Genomic DNA, 13958 nt, shown 5'->3' on the forward strand with positions numbered 1-13958 from the left:
GTCATATTAGTGATAGGTGCGATAATGGAAGAATAGCCCTTAATAAAGCGCCTATAATAATTAGAAAAACCAATAAATCTCTGTACGGCTTTAAGACCTTTGGGTAAAGGCCACTCTAGAATGGATTGGAGCTTATCCGGATCCATCTTAATTCCCTCCCCAGAGATCACATAGCCGAGAAAGGTTACCTGGGTTTGATCAAAGCTACATTTCTCCAACTTGCAGTACAAGCCATGCTGGAGAAGCTTGTGCAAAACCCTCCTGACTTGCTTGTGATGAGTCTCAATCTCACTAGAATGAATGAGTATATCATCTAGGTATACAATGACGCAATCTTGCTGAAATTCCCTAAGAACCTCATTTATCAGATCCTGGAATACAGCTGGCGCATTGCATAACCCAAAAGGCATAACAGTATATTCATAGTGACCATATCGAGTATTGAATGCCGTCATCCACTCATGTCCCTGCTGGATTCTCACCAAGTTATATGCCCCTCTGAGGTCTAACTTGGTGAAAATTGTAGAGCCCTTCAAACGATCGAAGAGTTCGGTGATCAAGGGAATCGGGTAGGCATTTTTAATGGTTATCTTATTCAAGCCTCGATAATCAATACAAGGTCTCAAAGAACCATCTTTCTTTTTAACAAAAAAAAATCCAGCCCCGGCAGGGGAGGAGGACCTCCTGATGAATCCCTTGTCTAAATTCTCGTGAATATACTCCTCTAGAACTGAGTTCTCTTTAGTAGATAATGGGTATACATGACCTCTGGGAGGCATGGTACCAGGGAGTAGGTTAATTTTGCAATCAAAGGACCTGTGTGGGGGTAAGGTATCGGCTTTCTTTTTGTCAAATACTGCCTTTAAATCTAGATACTGAGGCGGAATTTGTGTCTCTGTAGGATTGTCAGAGGTAGTCGATGTGTTAGTTAATCCGAGAGGTAAGACCTTCCGCAAGCATTTTTCTTGACAATTCTTTCCCCACGAAACTATCTCCCCAGACTCCCAATTAATAATAGGGTTGTGTCTCCTCAACCAGGAGTACCCCAGGACTATGGGAATAGACGGAGAAGAAATGAGCATTAAGGATATATCCTCTTTATGTAGGATGCCAACAGTTAAGTTAATCGGTATGGTCTCATGGAAAATAACAGGCTCAAGTAACGGTCTACCATCGATGGCCTCAACAGCCAGTGGTGTCTCTTTTAACTGGGATGGGATAGCATGCTTGGCAACAAAACCCTGATCTATAAAGCTCTCAGCAGCTCCAGAATCGATTAGTGCCATAGTCTTTACTACTCCCTTCTCCCACCTCAAAGAAACGGGTAACAGAAGCCTGAACTCTTTGTAGTTGTGAATAGAGGACAAAGTAGAAACACCCAAGGCCTGTCCTCTAGAGAAACTTAGGTGCGAGCGTTTCCCGAACGATTAGGACAATTTAGGCGTAAATGTCCTCTGACTCCACAATACATACATAAACCCTCCCTTCTTCTGTACTGTCTCTCTCTCTCTGTGAGATGAGTACTGCCTATCTGCATAGGTTCAGAAATACGTAAGTCCTCGAACTCAGAATTTTGAAAGGTAGGCGCTAGTTTAAAGGAGGGTCTACGGTTCCTATCTCGAGTGTTCTGCCTCTCTCTTATGCGTTCATCAATACGAGATATAAAAAAAATTAAATCCTCCAAATTCTCAGGGAGTTCTCTAGTAGCGACCTCGTCAAGAATTACATCTGATAACCCATTCAGAAACACATCTATATAAGCCTGTTCGTTCCACTTAACTTCTGCCGCCAAGGACCTGAACTCTAGTGCATAGTCCACAAGTGTTCGATTGTCCTGTCTAAGGCGCAACAGTAATCTAGCTGCATTGACCTTTCTACCAGGAGGGTCAAAAGTTCTTCTAAACGCAGCTACAAAGGCATTATAATTATAGACTAGTGGATTATCATTCTCCCATAAAGGATTGGCCCATCTCAGAGCTTTCTCAATGAGTAAAGTAATAACAAATCCAACCTTCGCTCTATCTGTAGGATAAGAGCGGGGTTGTAATTCGAAATGGATGCTAATCTGGTTCAGAAAACCACGGCACTTCTCCGGTGACCCGCCATAGCGTACTGGTGGGGTAATACGGGAAGAAGCACCTACAGTGGCTACCTCTAGACCTGAGACTGCAGGAGAAATAGAAGGAGTACGTGTCTCCTCAGGTGGGTTACTAGCACGAGACAAAAGTGCCTGTAGTGCTAATGCCATCTGATCCATCCTATGTTCCATGGCGTCAAACCTGGGATCAGAAGAACCAAGCTGACTGTTTGTACCTGCAGGATCCATTGGCCCTGTCGTAATGTCAGGATCGGGACAGGGATCCAACACGCAGAGTACAAAGAGTGGAAAGGTACGTATACCGGGCCTTAGAATGGCCGGACTAACGTACCGAGAGTAATAGAGAATAGTCAGAGACAAGCCGAGGTCGAGGGAACGAGAAGACAGATGAGCGAGAGACAAGCCGGGTCAAGGGAGAACAGAGAAGCAGGGAAGTACAACAAGCCGAGTCAAAACCAAATAGAGCAAACTAGAATACCAGAGCACTGAGTGACTAGACAAGCTAGAACCACGACAGGGCAATGAGCTGAAGAGAGAAGTAAGCTTAAATACCCTGGCTCCGGATGGTAAGCACGCCTCTGACAAGTGCCGATTGGATATCGGACACTTGAGTGACAGGTCGCTCGTGATAGCGTCATGACGTCACGTATTGAGCGTCCTGCTAGAAAAGGACGTGGATTCCTCGCGGCCGGTGTTTAAGTGGCTGGATGAACCGCGAGGAACGGAGGAAACAGCTCGCCTGGACGGATAAACCACCAAGTCTCTACCTCCCTTAGAGGTAGAGGCCTCAGGTACCCTGACAGAAACATAGCTGAATTTGTTTACATTTCAGCTCTAAGTCTGCCCTCAGTGGCTGTCTACCAGACAGCCACTAGACTGCTTCCTGAATTGAAACGGACCTTTGGTCCAGTATCTGACGCTGGACATCCACACGCTCTGCATGAGGACCTCCAGCATTAGATTTTTCCCCATAAGAAAGCATTGATTCTGCGCTATGTGCCTCCCTCCACAGGCAGGGAGGGAGGCAGGAGAGGACCCAGGGAGCTCTTGCCAGCAGCTCCGCCGTGTTCCTCTCGTGAGGTTGGAGCATTGAGTTCACTCACCACTGGACCACCAGGGATGGCAGCAGCATGGCCCCCCCTCCCTACAAAAGGTAAGAAGGGGGATATTAACTAAAGGGCCCCCCTACCCCCAGGCAATACACACTAACAGCACCCATACACTAACAGCACCCTTCACGCATACAGCACACACACTAGCAGCACTCTCACACTAACAGCACCCACACACATACTGCACACTTACACACACAACACCCTCACACATACACACACACAGCACACACTAACAGCACTCTCACACACACAGCACCCTTACACACACACACACACACACACACATACATAGACATACACATACACAGCACATACTAACAGCACCCTCACACACACACACACAGCACCCTTACACACACACACTAACAGCACCCTCACACTAACAGTACCCTCACACTAACAGCACCCTCACACTTACAGCACCCTTACACACACAGCAACCTCACAAATACACACACAGCACACACTAATAGCAACCTCACTCACACAGCACCCTTACACACACACAGCACCCTTACACACACACACTAACAGCACCCTCTCACACACACAGTGCCCTAACACACACAACACCCTCACAAACACACACACAGCACCCTCACACACAGCACCCTCACACACAGCACCCTCACACACAGCACCCTCACAAACACACATACACACAGCACCCTCACACACAGCACCCTTACACATACATACACACACACACTAACAGCACCCTCACACACACAGAGTGCCCTCACACACACAGCACCCTTACACACACACACATACACACACACAGCACCCTCACAAACACAGCACTTACACACACACACAGCACCCTCACACAGCACCCTCACACAGCACCTACACACACACATCGCCCTCACACACACAGCACTCACACACACACAGCACCTACACACAGCACCCACACACACAGCAGTGTATGTGTGTGTGTGTGTATGTATGCATGTTTATATATGTGTGTGTGTGTGTGTGTATATATATATATATATACGCGGCGTGTGTGTTTGTGCTTTAGGGTGCACACCCTTATGCAATAAGCTGCGCACGCCTATGTACGACACCTTTATAAAATTCATGTTCCATAAAGATTTATAAATGGGAATATAACTGCCAAGAATACAGGTAATATTTACTAAACCTCAGAATTAAAAGCATGCAATTTCCTTTCTTCCTTTAGCATTTTGCTCAGGAACATGCCATTAATGTTTAGTCATATTTACGTTATTGTTACAGTTATATACAAGAGAATTTCAGACTTACACAGGGTTATTCATGTGAGTATTTAAGGTTAATTCAAAGAGTGTTTCAAATTTAAGTTCACAATAGCCGGTGACCAGATCAGTGTTTTTTTTACCTTCACCGGCACTTCTACTATACCCCTTATATACACACTACATTCCCTGCACTCACATACTTTATACCCCTATAAACACACACATTACACCCCCTGCATGCATGCAAACTAATTTATATCCCATATAAATAGACAATCTACACCCCTGTACACACTACACCACCTATGCATACATTACCACACCTATACACATGTGCACTACAGCCCCTATATGCATACACACACTAGACTCCATAGATACACTCACAAACACACAGTACAGCCCTTACATGCACACACTACATCCCCTAGGCCCACACACTCCACAGGCCCTATAAACACACACATGTATAGTTTACAACCCAGAAACACACACACACACTACAGTCCCTAGCCACACGTAGTATGCCACAAACAGACCCATTTACACACACAATAGTCATTTGGTTGGGGGTGCGTGTCAATGATAGCGACATTACTGGCCCTTTCTGCCCCCCTCCTAGTGGGCTGCTCTGCTTTTAATTGCTTTTGTCCCAGTCCGGCCCTGGTTTGGGGGAATTCCCAAAACTAGGATTCAGGGGATTCCTTGCACTAGAAAGCTGGTTGTATGTCCCAGCGATCGGTAAACAGGTAAGTTGTAAAGTGAAGACTACGTGTAAATCTAATTGTGTAAATCTAATTTCGAAAGGCAGAATCCTGAGTAACAGATACAGAGTAATATGACATAGTAATATGACTGGAACAAAGAGACACAAGTAATATGAGCAAACAGTCACGATTTTGCCAGGTCAGACCCACAGTTTAAAGTCCTGTATTAAAAATACATCCGGGGGACGTGTCCTGCAGGTGGAGATAGATCACTTCCAGTCCTAACTGTTCCCATGGTTAAATCTGGCATTTCTCTATACAGACTGTAGGTAAACATGGAAGCTATTAAGAAGTGGTCCAATAGTGTACCGAAGTAGACTGACCTGCCAACACTCAAGTCTATATCTTAATAACTCTCCAAAAGGTTGTGGATCTGGCCGCAAAAGAGGTGCACCCACTCAACAAAGGGGTGGTCATCAAATGTAGAAAACCCACCTATCAAAGGTGAGTGGTTAGGCTGACTGACAGCACATCCACTCCAGCAGACCATTGTCAGGGTACCTGAGGCCTCTACCTCTAAGGGAGGTAGAGATTTGGTGGTTTGCCCGTCCAGGCGAGCTGTTTCCTTCGTTCCTCGCGGTTCATCCAGTCACTTAAACACCGGCCGCGAGGAATCCACGTCCTTTTCTAGCGGGACGCTCAATACGTGACGTCATGACGCTATCACGAGCGACCTGTCACTCAAGTGTCCGATATCCAATCGGTACTTGTCAGAGGCGTGATTACCATCCAGAGCCAGGGTATTTAAGCTTACTTCTCTCTTCAGCTCATTGCCCTGTCGTGGTTCTAGCTTGTCTAGTCACTCAGTGCTCTGGTATTCTAGTTTACTCTATTTGGTTTTGACTCGGCTTGTTGTACTACCCTGCTTCTCTGTTCTCCCTTGACCCGGCTTGTCTCTCGCTTATCTGTCTTCCCGTTCCCTCGACCTCGGCTTGTCTCTGACTATTCTCTATTACTCTCGATACGTTAGTCCGGCCATTCTAAGGCCCGGTATACGTACCTTTCCACTCTTTGTACTCTGCGTGTTGGATCCCTGTCCCGATCCTGACATTACGACAGGGCCAATGGATCCTGCAGGTACAAACAGTCAGCTTGGTTCTTCTGATCCCAGGTTTGACGCCATGGAGCATAGGATGGATCAGATGGCTCTAGCACTACAGGCACTTTTGTCTCGTGCTAGTAACCCACCTGAGGAGACACGTACTCCTTCTATTTCTCCTGCAGTCTCAGGTCTAGAGGTAGCCACTGTAGGTGCTTCTTCCCGTATTACCCCACCAGTACGTTATGGCGGGTCACCGGAGAAGTGCCGTGGTTTTCTGAACCAGATTAGCATCCATTTCGAATTACAACCCCGCTCTTATCCTACAGATAGAGCGAAGGTTGGATTTGTTATTACTTTACTCATTGAGAAAGCTCTGAGATGGGCCAATCCTTTATGGGAGAATGATAATCCACTAGTCTATAATTATAATGCCTTTGTAGCTGCGTTTAGAAGAACTTTTGACCCTCCTGGTAGAAAGGTCAATGCAGCTAGATTACTGTTGCGCCTTAGACAGGACAATCGAACACTTGTGGACTATGCACTAGAGTTCAGGTCCTTGGCGGCAGAAGTTAAGTGGAACGAACAGGCTTATATAGATGTGTTTCTGAATGGGTTATCAGATGTAATTCTTGACGAGGTCGCTACTAGAGAACTCCCTGAGAATTTGGAGGATTTAATTTCTTTTATATCTCGTATTGATGAACGCATAAGAGAGAGGCAGAACACTCGAGATAGGACCCGTAGACCCTCCTTTAAACTAGCGCCTACCTTTCAAAATTCTGAGTTCGAGGACTTACGTATTTCTGAACCTATGCAGATAGGCAGTACTCATCTCACAGAGAGAGAGAGACAGTACAGAAGAAGGGAGGGTTTATGTATGTATTGTGGAGTCAGAGGACATTTACGCCTAAATTGTCCTAATCGTTCGGGAAACGCTCGCACCTAAGTTTCTCTAGAGGACAGGCCTTGGGTGTTTCTACTTTGTCCTCTATTCACAACTACAAAGAGTTCAGGCTTCTGTTACCCGTTTCTTTGAGGTGGGAGAAGGGAGTAGTAAAGACTATGGCACTAATCGATTCTGGAGCTGCTGAGAGCTTTATAGATCAGGGTTTTGTTGCCAAGCATGCTATCCCATCCCAGTTAAAAGAGACACCACTGGCTGTTGAGGCCATCGATGGTAGACCGTTACTTGAGCCTGTTATTTTCCATGAGACCATACCGATTAACTTAACTGTTGGCATCCTACATAAAGAGGATATATCCTTAATGCTCATTTCTTCTCCGTCTATTCCCATAGTCCTGGGGTACTCCTGGTTGAGGAGACACAACCCTATTATTAATTGGGAGTCAGGGGAGATAGTTTCGTGGGGAAAGAATTGTCAAGAAAAATGCTTGCGGAAGGTCTTACCTCTCGGATTAACTAACACATCGACTACCTCTGACAATCCTACAGAGACACAAATTCCGCCTCAGTATCTAGATTTAAAGGCAGTATTTGACAAAAAGAAAGCCGATACCTTACCCCCACACAGGTCCTTTGATTGCAAAATTAACCTACTCCCTGGTACCATGCCTCCCAGAGGTCATGTATACCCATTATCTACGAAAGAGAACTCAGTTCTAGAGGAGTATATTCACGAGAATTTAGACAAGGGATTCATCAGGAGGTCCTCCTCCCCTGCCGGGGCTGGATTTTTTTTTGTTAAAAAGAAAGATGGTTCTTTGAGACCTTGTATTGATTATCGAGGCTTGAATAAGATAACCATTAAAAATGCCTACCCGATTCCCTTGATCACCGAACTCTTCGATCGTTTGAAGGGCTCTACAATTTTCACCAAGTTAGACCTCAGAGGGGCATATAACTTGGTGAGAATCCAGCAGGGACATGAGTGGATGACGGCATTCAATACTCGCTATGGTCACTATGAATATACGGTTATGCCTTTTGGGTTATGCAATGCACCAGCGGTATTCCAAGATCTGATAAATGAGGTTCTTAGGGAATTTCAGCAAGAGTGCGTCATTGTATACCTAGATGATATACTTATACATTCTAGTGAGATTGAGACTCATCACAAGCAAGTCAGGAGGGTTTTGCACAAGCTTCTTCAGCATGGTTTGTACTGCAAGTTGGAGAAATGTAGCTTTGATCAAACCCAGGTAACCTTTCTCGGCTATGTGATCTCTGGGGAGGGATTTAAGATGGATCCGGATAAACTCCAGTCCATTCTAGAGTGGCCTTTACCCAAAGGTCTTAAAGCCGTACAGAGATTTATTGGTTTTTCCAATTATTATAGGCGCTTTATTAAGGGCTATTCTTCAATTATCGCACCTATCACTAATATGACCAAACAGGGGGCTGATACTAAGAATTGGACTACTGAAGCTCTTCTTGCGTTCAAAACTCTCAAGGAGCTTTTCGCTTCCGCTCCAATTTTAGTTCACCCCGACACTTCCCTGCCTTTTCTGCTTGAGGTAGACGCATCAGAGACTGGTTTAGGTGCTGTCCTATCTCAAAGGTTGGGTGTTGATAAACCATTACATCCATGTGGATTTTTCTCTAAAAAATTGTCCGGTACTGAGAGCAGATATGACATTGGTGACAGAGAATTACTAGCGGTTATCAAAGCTTTGAAAGAGTGGAGACATTTATTGGAAGGTACTTTACATCCTGTTACCATTCTAACAGACCACAAAAATTTGTCTTATATCGGAGAGGCCAAGCGTTTGTCCTCCAGGCAGGCTCGTTGGTCATTGTTTCTTACCCATTTCAATTACGTTCTGACTTACAGACCTGGCTCAAAGAATTCTAAAGCCGATGCGCTATCTCGCCAATTTGAGCCTTCTGCTTCAGTTGAACCACTTGTGTCCTCCATTGTACCCAAATGCAATATTATTGCTAATACCAGTCTTAAAATTCATTCTCCGCTACTTGACCAGATCTTGAAGTCACAACATCTAGCTCCCGGAAACACTCCTGAGGGAAGAAACTTTGTTCCTCCTGAACTTCAACTGGAGCTCTTACAATGTTTTCACGAAAGTAAGATAGCTGGTCATCCTGGTATTCGCAAGACATACTCTCTGATATCCAAGGATTTCTGGTGGCCTTCACTTCGAAAAGATATTGAGGAGTTCGTCGCAGCTTGTGAGACTTGTGCCAAGACTAAACTACCTCATGCTTCCCCATGTGGCCTGTTACACCCCTTGGACGTTCCTGAGAAACCTTGGTCCTGTTTGTCCATAGACTTTATCGTTGATTTACCTGCTTCCAAGAGACAAACTGTTATTCTCACGGTGGTGGATAGATTTACTAAGATGGCTCATTTCGTACCATTACCTAAACTTCCGACTTCTCCTGAATTGGCGGAGATTTTTGCGAGAGAGGTTTTTCGCCTACATGGGATTCCTTCGGAGATTGTTTCTGATAGAGGTTCTCAATTTGTCTCACGTTTCTGGAGATCCTTTTGTTCTCAAATGGGTATCAAATTGAACTTCTCCTCTGCCTATCACCCTCAGTCTAACGGAGCTGCTGAACGTACTAATCAAAAGATCGAACAGTATCTACGTTGCTTTGTTTCCGAACACCAGGACGATTGGGTCGGTCTGATTCCTTGGGCGGAGTTCGCACACAATAACCTTGTTTGTGATTCAACTCGCTCTAGCCCTTTCTTCATGAACTATGGCTTTCATCCTTCGATTTTTCCTTCGGTTTCCTCTTCTCAGGGGATACCGTCGGTTGATGATCATGTCGCCAACCTGAAGAGATTATGGGATCAGACTCGGCAAATTCTATTACATAGTTCTTCGTTGTTCAAGAAACACGCTGACAAGCATAGAAGAGCGGCTCCTGTTTTTGTTCCTGGGGATAGGGTATGGTTGAGTACTAAGAATATTCGCCTAAAAGTCCCATCTATGAAGTTTGCTCCTCGCTACATAGGTCCTTACAGGATTCTCACTCGTATCAACCCGGTTGCGTATCGCCTTGCTCTGCCACCTGCCTTACGCATTCCTAACTCTTTTCATGTCTCCTTGTTGAAACCTCTTATTTGCAACAAATTCTCCTCTAAGGTTTCCTCCCCTCGTCCTGTTCAGGTGGAGGGTCGGGAGGAGTACGAGGTCAGCTCCATCATTGATTCCAGAATTTCAAGGGGAAAATTGCAATATCTGGTCAACTGGAGGGGATATGGTCCTGAGGAGAGGAGTTGGGTACCTCAGGAGGACGTTCATGCGTCTCGCCTTCGCAGAGCATTTCACCTCCGCTTCCCATCTCGCCCCGGTTCCTTCCGCCCGGTGGGCGTATCTGAGAGGGGGGGTACTGTCAGGGTACCTGAGGCCTCTACCTCTAAGGGAGGTAGAGATTTGGTGGTTTGCCCGTCCAGGCGAGCTGTTTCCTTCGTTCCTCGCGGTTCATCCAGTCACTTAAACACCGGCCGCGAGGAATCCACGTCCTTTTCTAGCGGGACGCTCAATACGTGACGTCATGACGCTATCACGAGCGACCTGTCACTCAAGTGTCCGATATCCAATCGGTACTTGTCAGAGGCGTGATTACCATCCAGAGCCAGGGTATTTAAGCTTACTTCTCTCTTCAGCTCATTGCCCTGTCGTGGTTCTAGCTTGTCTAGTCACTCAGTGCTCTGGTATTCTAGTTTACTCTATTTGGTTTTGACTCGGCTTGTTGTACTACCCTGCTTCTCTGTTCTCCCTTGACCCGGCTTGTCTCTCGCTTATCTGTCTTCCCGTTCCCTCGACCTCGGCTTGTCTCTGACTATTCTCTATTACTCTCGATACGTTAGTCCGGCCATTCTAAGGCCCGGTATACGTACCTTTCCACTCTTTGTACTCTGCGTGTTGGATTCCTGTCCCGATCCTGACAACCATGCACTAAACACTGCTGTGGACATATCACCCAAAATGTGGGACTGTCTTGGCAAATTCAGGGCTGTTGACACCTATGATATTGTAAATCATATGCCTTTGTATTCTTATTTTTCCAAAATGTTTGCTTTCCATTTGTTTGAATAAGGCAAGTAGGGGTAACCCATTATTGTGCAGCGTGCAAATACAGACTGAACCATATATCAAAGAAATACCCGCACTCCTATGTATAGTGCAAATCAAATTTTATTACATGATTTAAAATACATTCAGAATTAATCTATATACTCTCATCAAGGAACAATAATCAAATAGTTGATATACAATAAATTTATACTATCTGCATCAATTCTCATATATATTTCATATGTATAAAGTCTATCAAACCAAACAAAGCAAAAATGAAGAATGAACTCAAATAAATTCATAAATTGCTGTACAATATTTTTACCTCATCAATCAAAAGAGGGTAGAAAAATCACCCATTTCAGCACAAATGGCCTTCATCAAGGATAAGACCATTTGTGCCAAAACGCTGGGTGATTTTTAGTTGGGTTGGGTCATTTTTGTCACTATTTGTAGAGTGATAAGAAATTCATAATGAGGCTATACTAAAGTGATAGTAGGATAAAAACATTAAGAGTCTGGAAAACATTGAGTAGTTGCAAATCTTCCTTGTTAGATGTAACCACCATAAATCCAAAACATTAATATTCACTTTCCACTTAACCCCTTAAGGACACACGACATGTGTGACATGTCATAATTCCCTTTTATTCCAGAAGTTTGGTCCTTAAGGGGTTAAAGGGACACTATAGCCACAAGAACAACTACAGCTTATTGAATTTGTTCTGGTGAGTAGAATAATTACCTTCAGGCTTTTTGCTGTAAACACTGTCTTTTCAGAGTAAATGCAGTGTTTACATTACAGCCTAGTGATAACTTCACTGGCCACTCCTCAGATGGCTGCTAGAGATCCTTCCTGGGTCATGCCTGCCTAAAATGCATCCAAACATTCAGACATGCAGACACGGAACTTTCCTCATAGAGATCCATTGATTCAATTCATCTCTATGAGGAGATGCTGACTGGCCAGGGCTGCGTTAGAATTGTGCTGGCTCTGCCCCTGATCTGCCTCCTTGTCAGTCTCAGCCAATCCTATGGGGAAGCATTGTGATTGGATCAAGTAACCACTCCTGATGTTGTCAGAGGTCAGAGGAAGTTCACAGGCAGAGGCAGCAGCTTCAGGCTTGAATACAAGTAAGATTTTACTATATTTATGGAGACAAAGAGGGCTAGTGGTTTTAACACTATAGGGTCAGGAATACATGTTTGTGTTCCTGAACCTATAGTGCTCCTTTAAGTAACTACATGAGCTGATTATGATAATTTTTTTTATATTGGGCTTACAAACTGGTGATTTCTAGATTTAGTTTGTATTATTATTATTATGTTACATACCCTTCAGCACTCATCTAAAAATAGTCACACAGGAAATACATTTTACTTCTTCTACTTAGCCAAAACTCTAGTCATATCAGAATGGCATATTGAAGTTACTTGTGGTAGACAAATGGAAGAACTTATGTTCTCAAGGCAAGACTAATACCAAACATATGATGACTCCTGAAAAACTGATTGGTGGCACACCGAGCCCTCTCTGTGGGCACAAGGCCATTGGTTGCTGGGGGGTAGGAGCGCTGGTACCAGTCGGCGGCAATGCAGAGTATCGGAAGGACCTGGAGGCAGGGGGAGGGATCTGGGTAGCAGCTCTTCTGCCCTCCCGCGGGCAGGCTGTGTGGAGTGTTGCCGCATGTTCCCATGGCAACGTTCCACACAGCATTACACGAGAGGACAGGAGAGATGCAGCCAGACACATACTTACCACCACTGGACCACCAGGGCTGGCTGTGTCTCCCCCCCCCCCCCCTTCACCAAAGGTAAGAAGAAGGGGGGATAAAATGTTATGTATAGGTCAGGATTATAAAAAAACACAAAAAACAACACATTTGCTACGTGCAGCACCTCCCCTCACACACAGCACCCCTCATACACAACACTCCCCCCCACACAGCAACCCTACCCCCACACACACAGCACCCCTATCCCCCAACACACACAGCACTCCTCCCCCCACAGCACCCCTCACACAGAACTCCTCCCCCACACACATAACACCCCTCACCCCCACAGCACCCGCCCCACAGCACTCCTCCCCCACACACAGCACCCCCCACACACACAAAGCACCCCTTCCCCATACACACACAGCACCCCTCATACACACTCTGCACCCATACACACAAACACATACACTGCTCAATGCAGTATGTGTGTGTATTCAGAAGTCTGTATGTATTCAGTAGTGTGTGTGTGTGTGTGCGCGTGTGTGTGTATTCAGCAGACTGTGTGTATGTATTCAGCAGTCTGTATGTATTCAGCAGTTTGTGTGTGTATTCAGCGGACTATGTGTACGTATTCAGCAGTATGTATGTATATATTCAGTGGACTGTGTGCATGCATTCACCGGACTGTGTGTATGTATTCAGCAGTCTGTGTGTGTATTTAGCGTTCTGTATATATCGGAGTGCTTATGTATTCAGCAGTCGGTGTGTGAATGTGTTCAGCAGTCTGTGAGTATGTATTGTATGTATGTATTGCATTTGTTGGAGATACTAATAAATATAAGCTTAATTTTATCTAGAATTTATATCATTATTTGTAATTTGTTTTTAATTGAACTCTCTGTTGTTGTGTTCTTCTTTTAAAACAAAATATGTTAATTAGTTCGGACAACTGTACGATTTGTTTTTTCTAAACTTAAACATCAGC

The sequence above is a fragment of the Pelobates fuscus genome, chromosome 1 (assembly GCF_036172605.1).
Source record: "Pelobates fuscus isolate aPelFus1 chromosome 1, aPelFus1.pri, whole genome shotgun sequence".
Classification (NCBI taxonomy): Eukaryota; Metazoa; Chordata; class Amphibia; order Anura; family Pelobatidae; genus Pelobates; species Pelobates fuscus.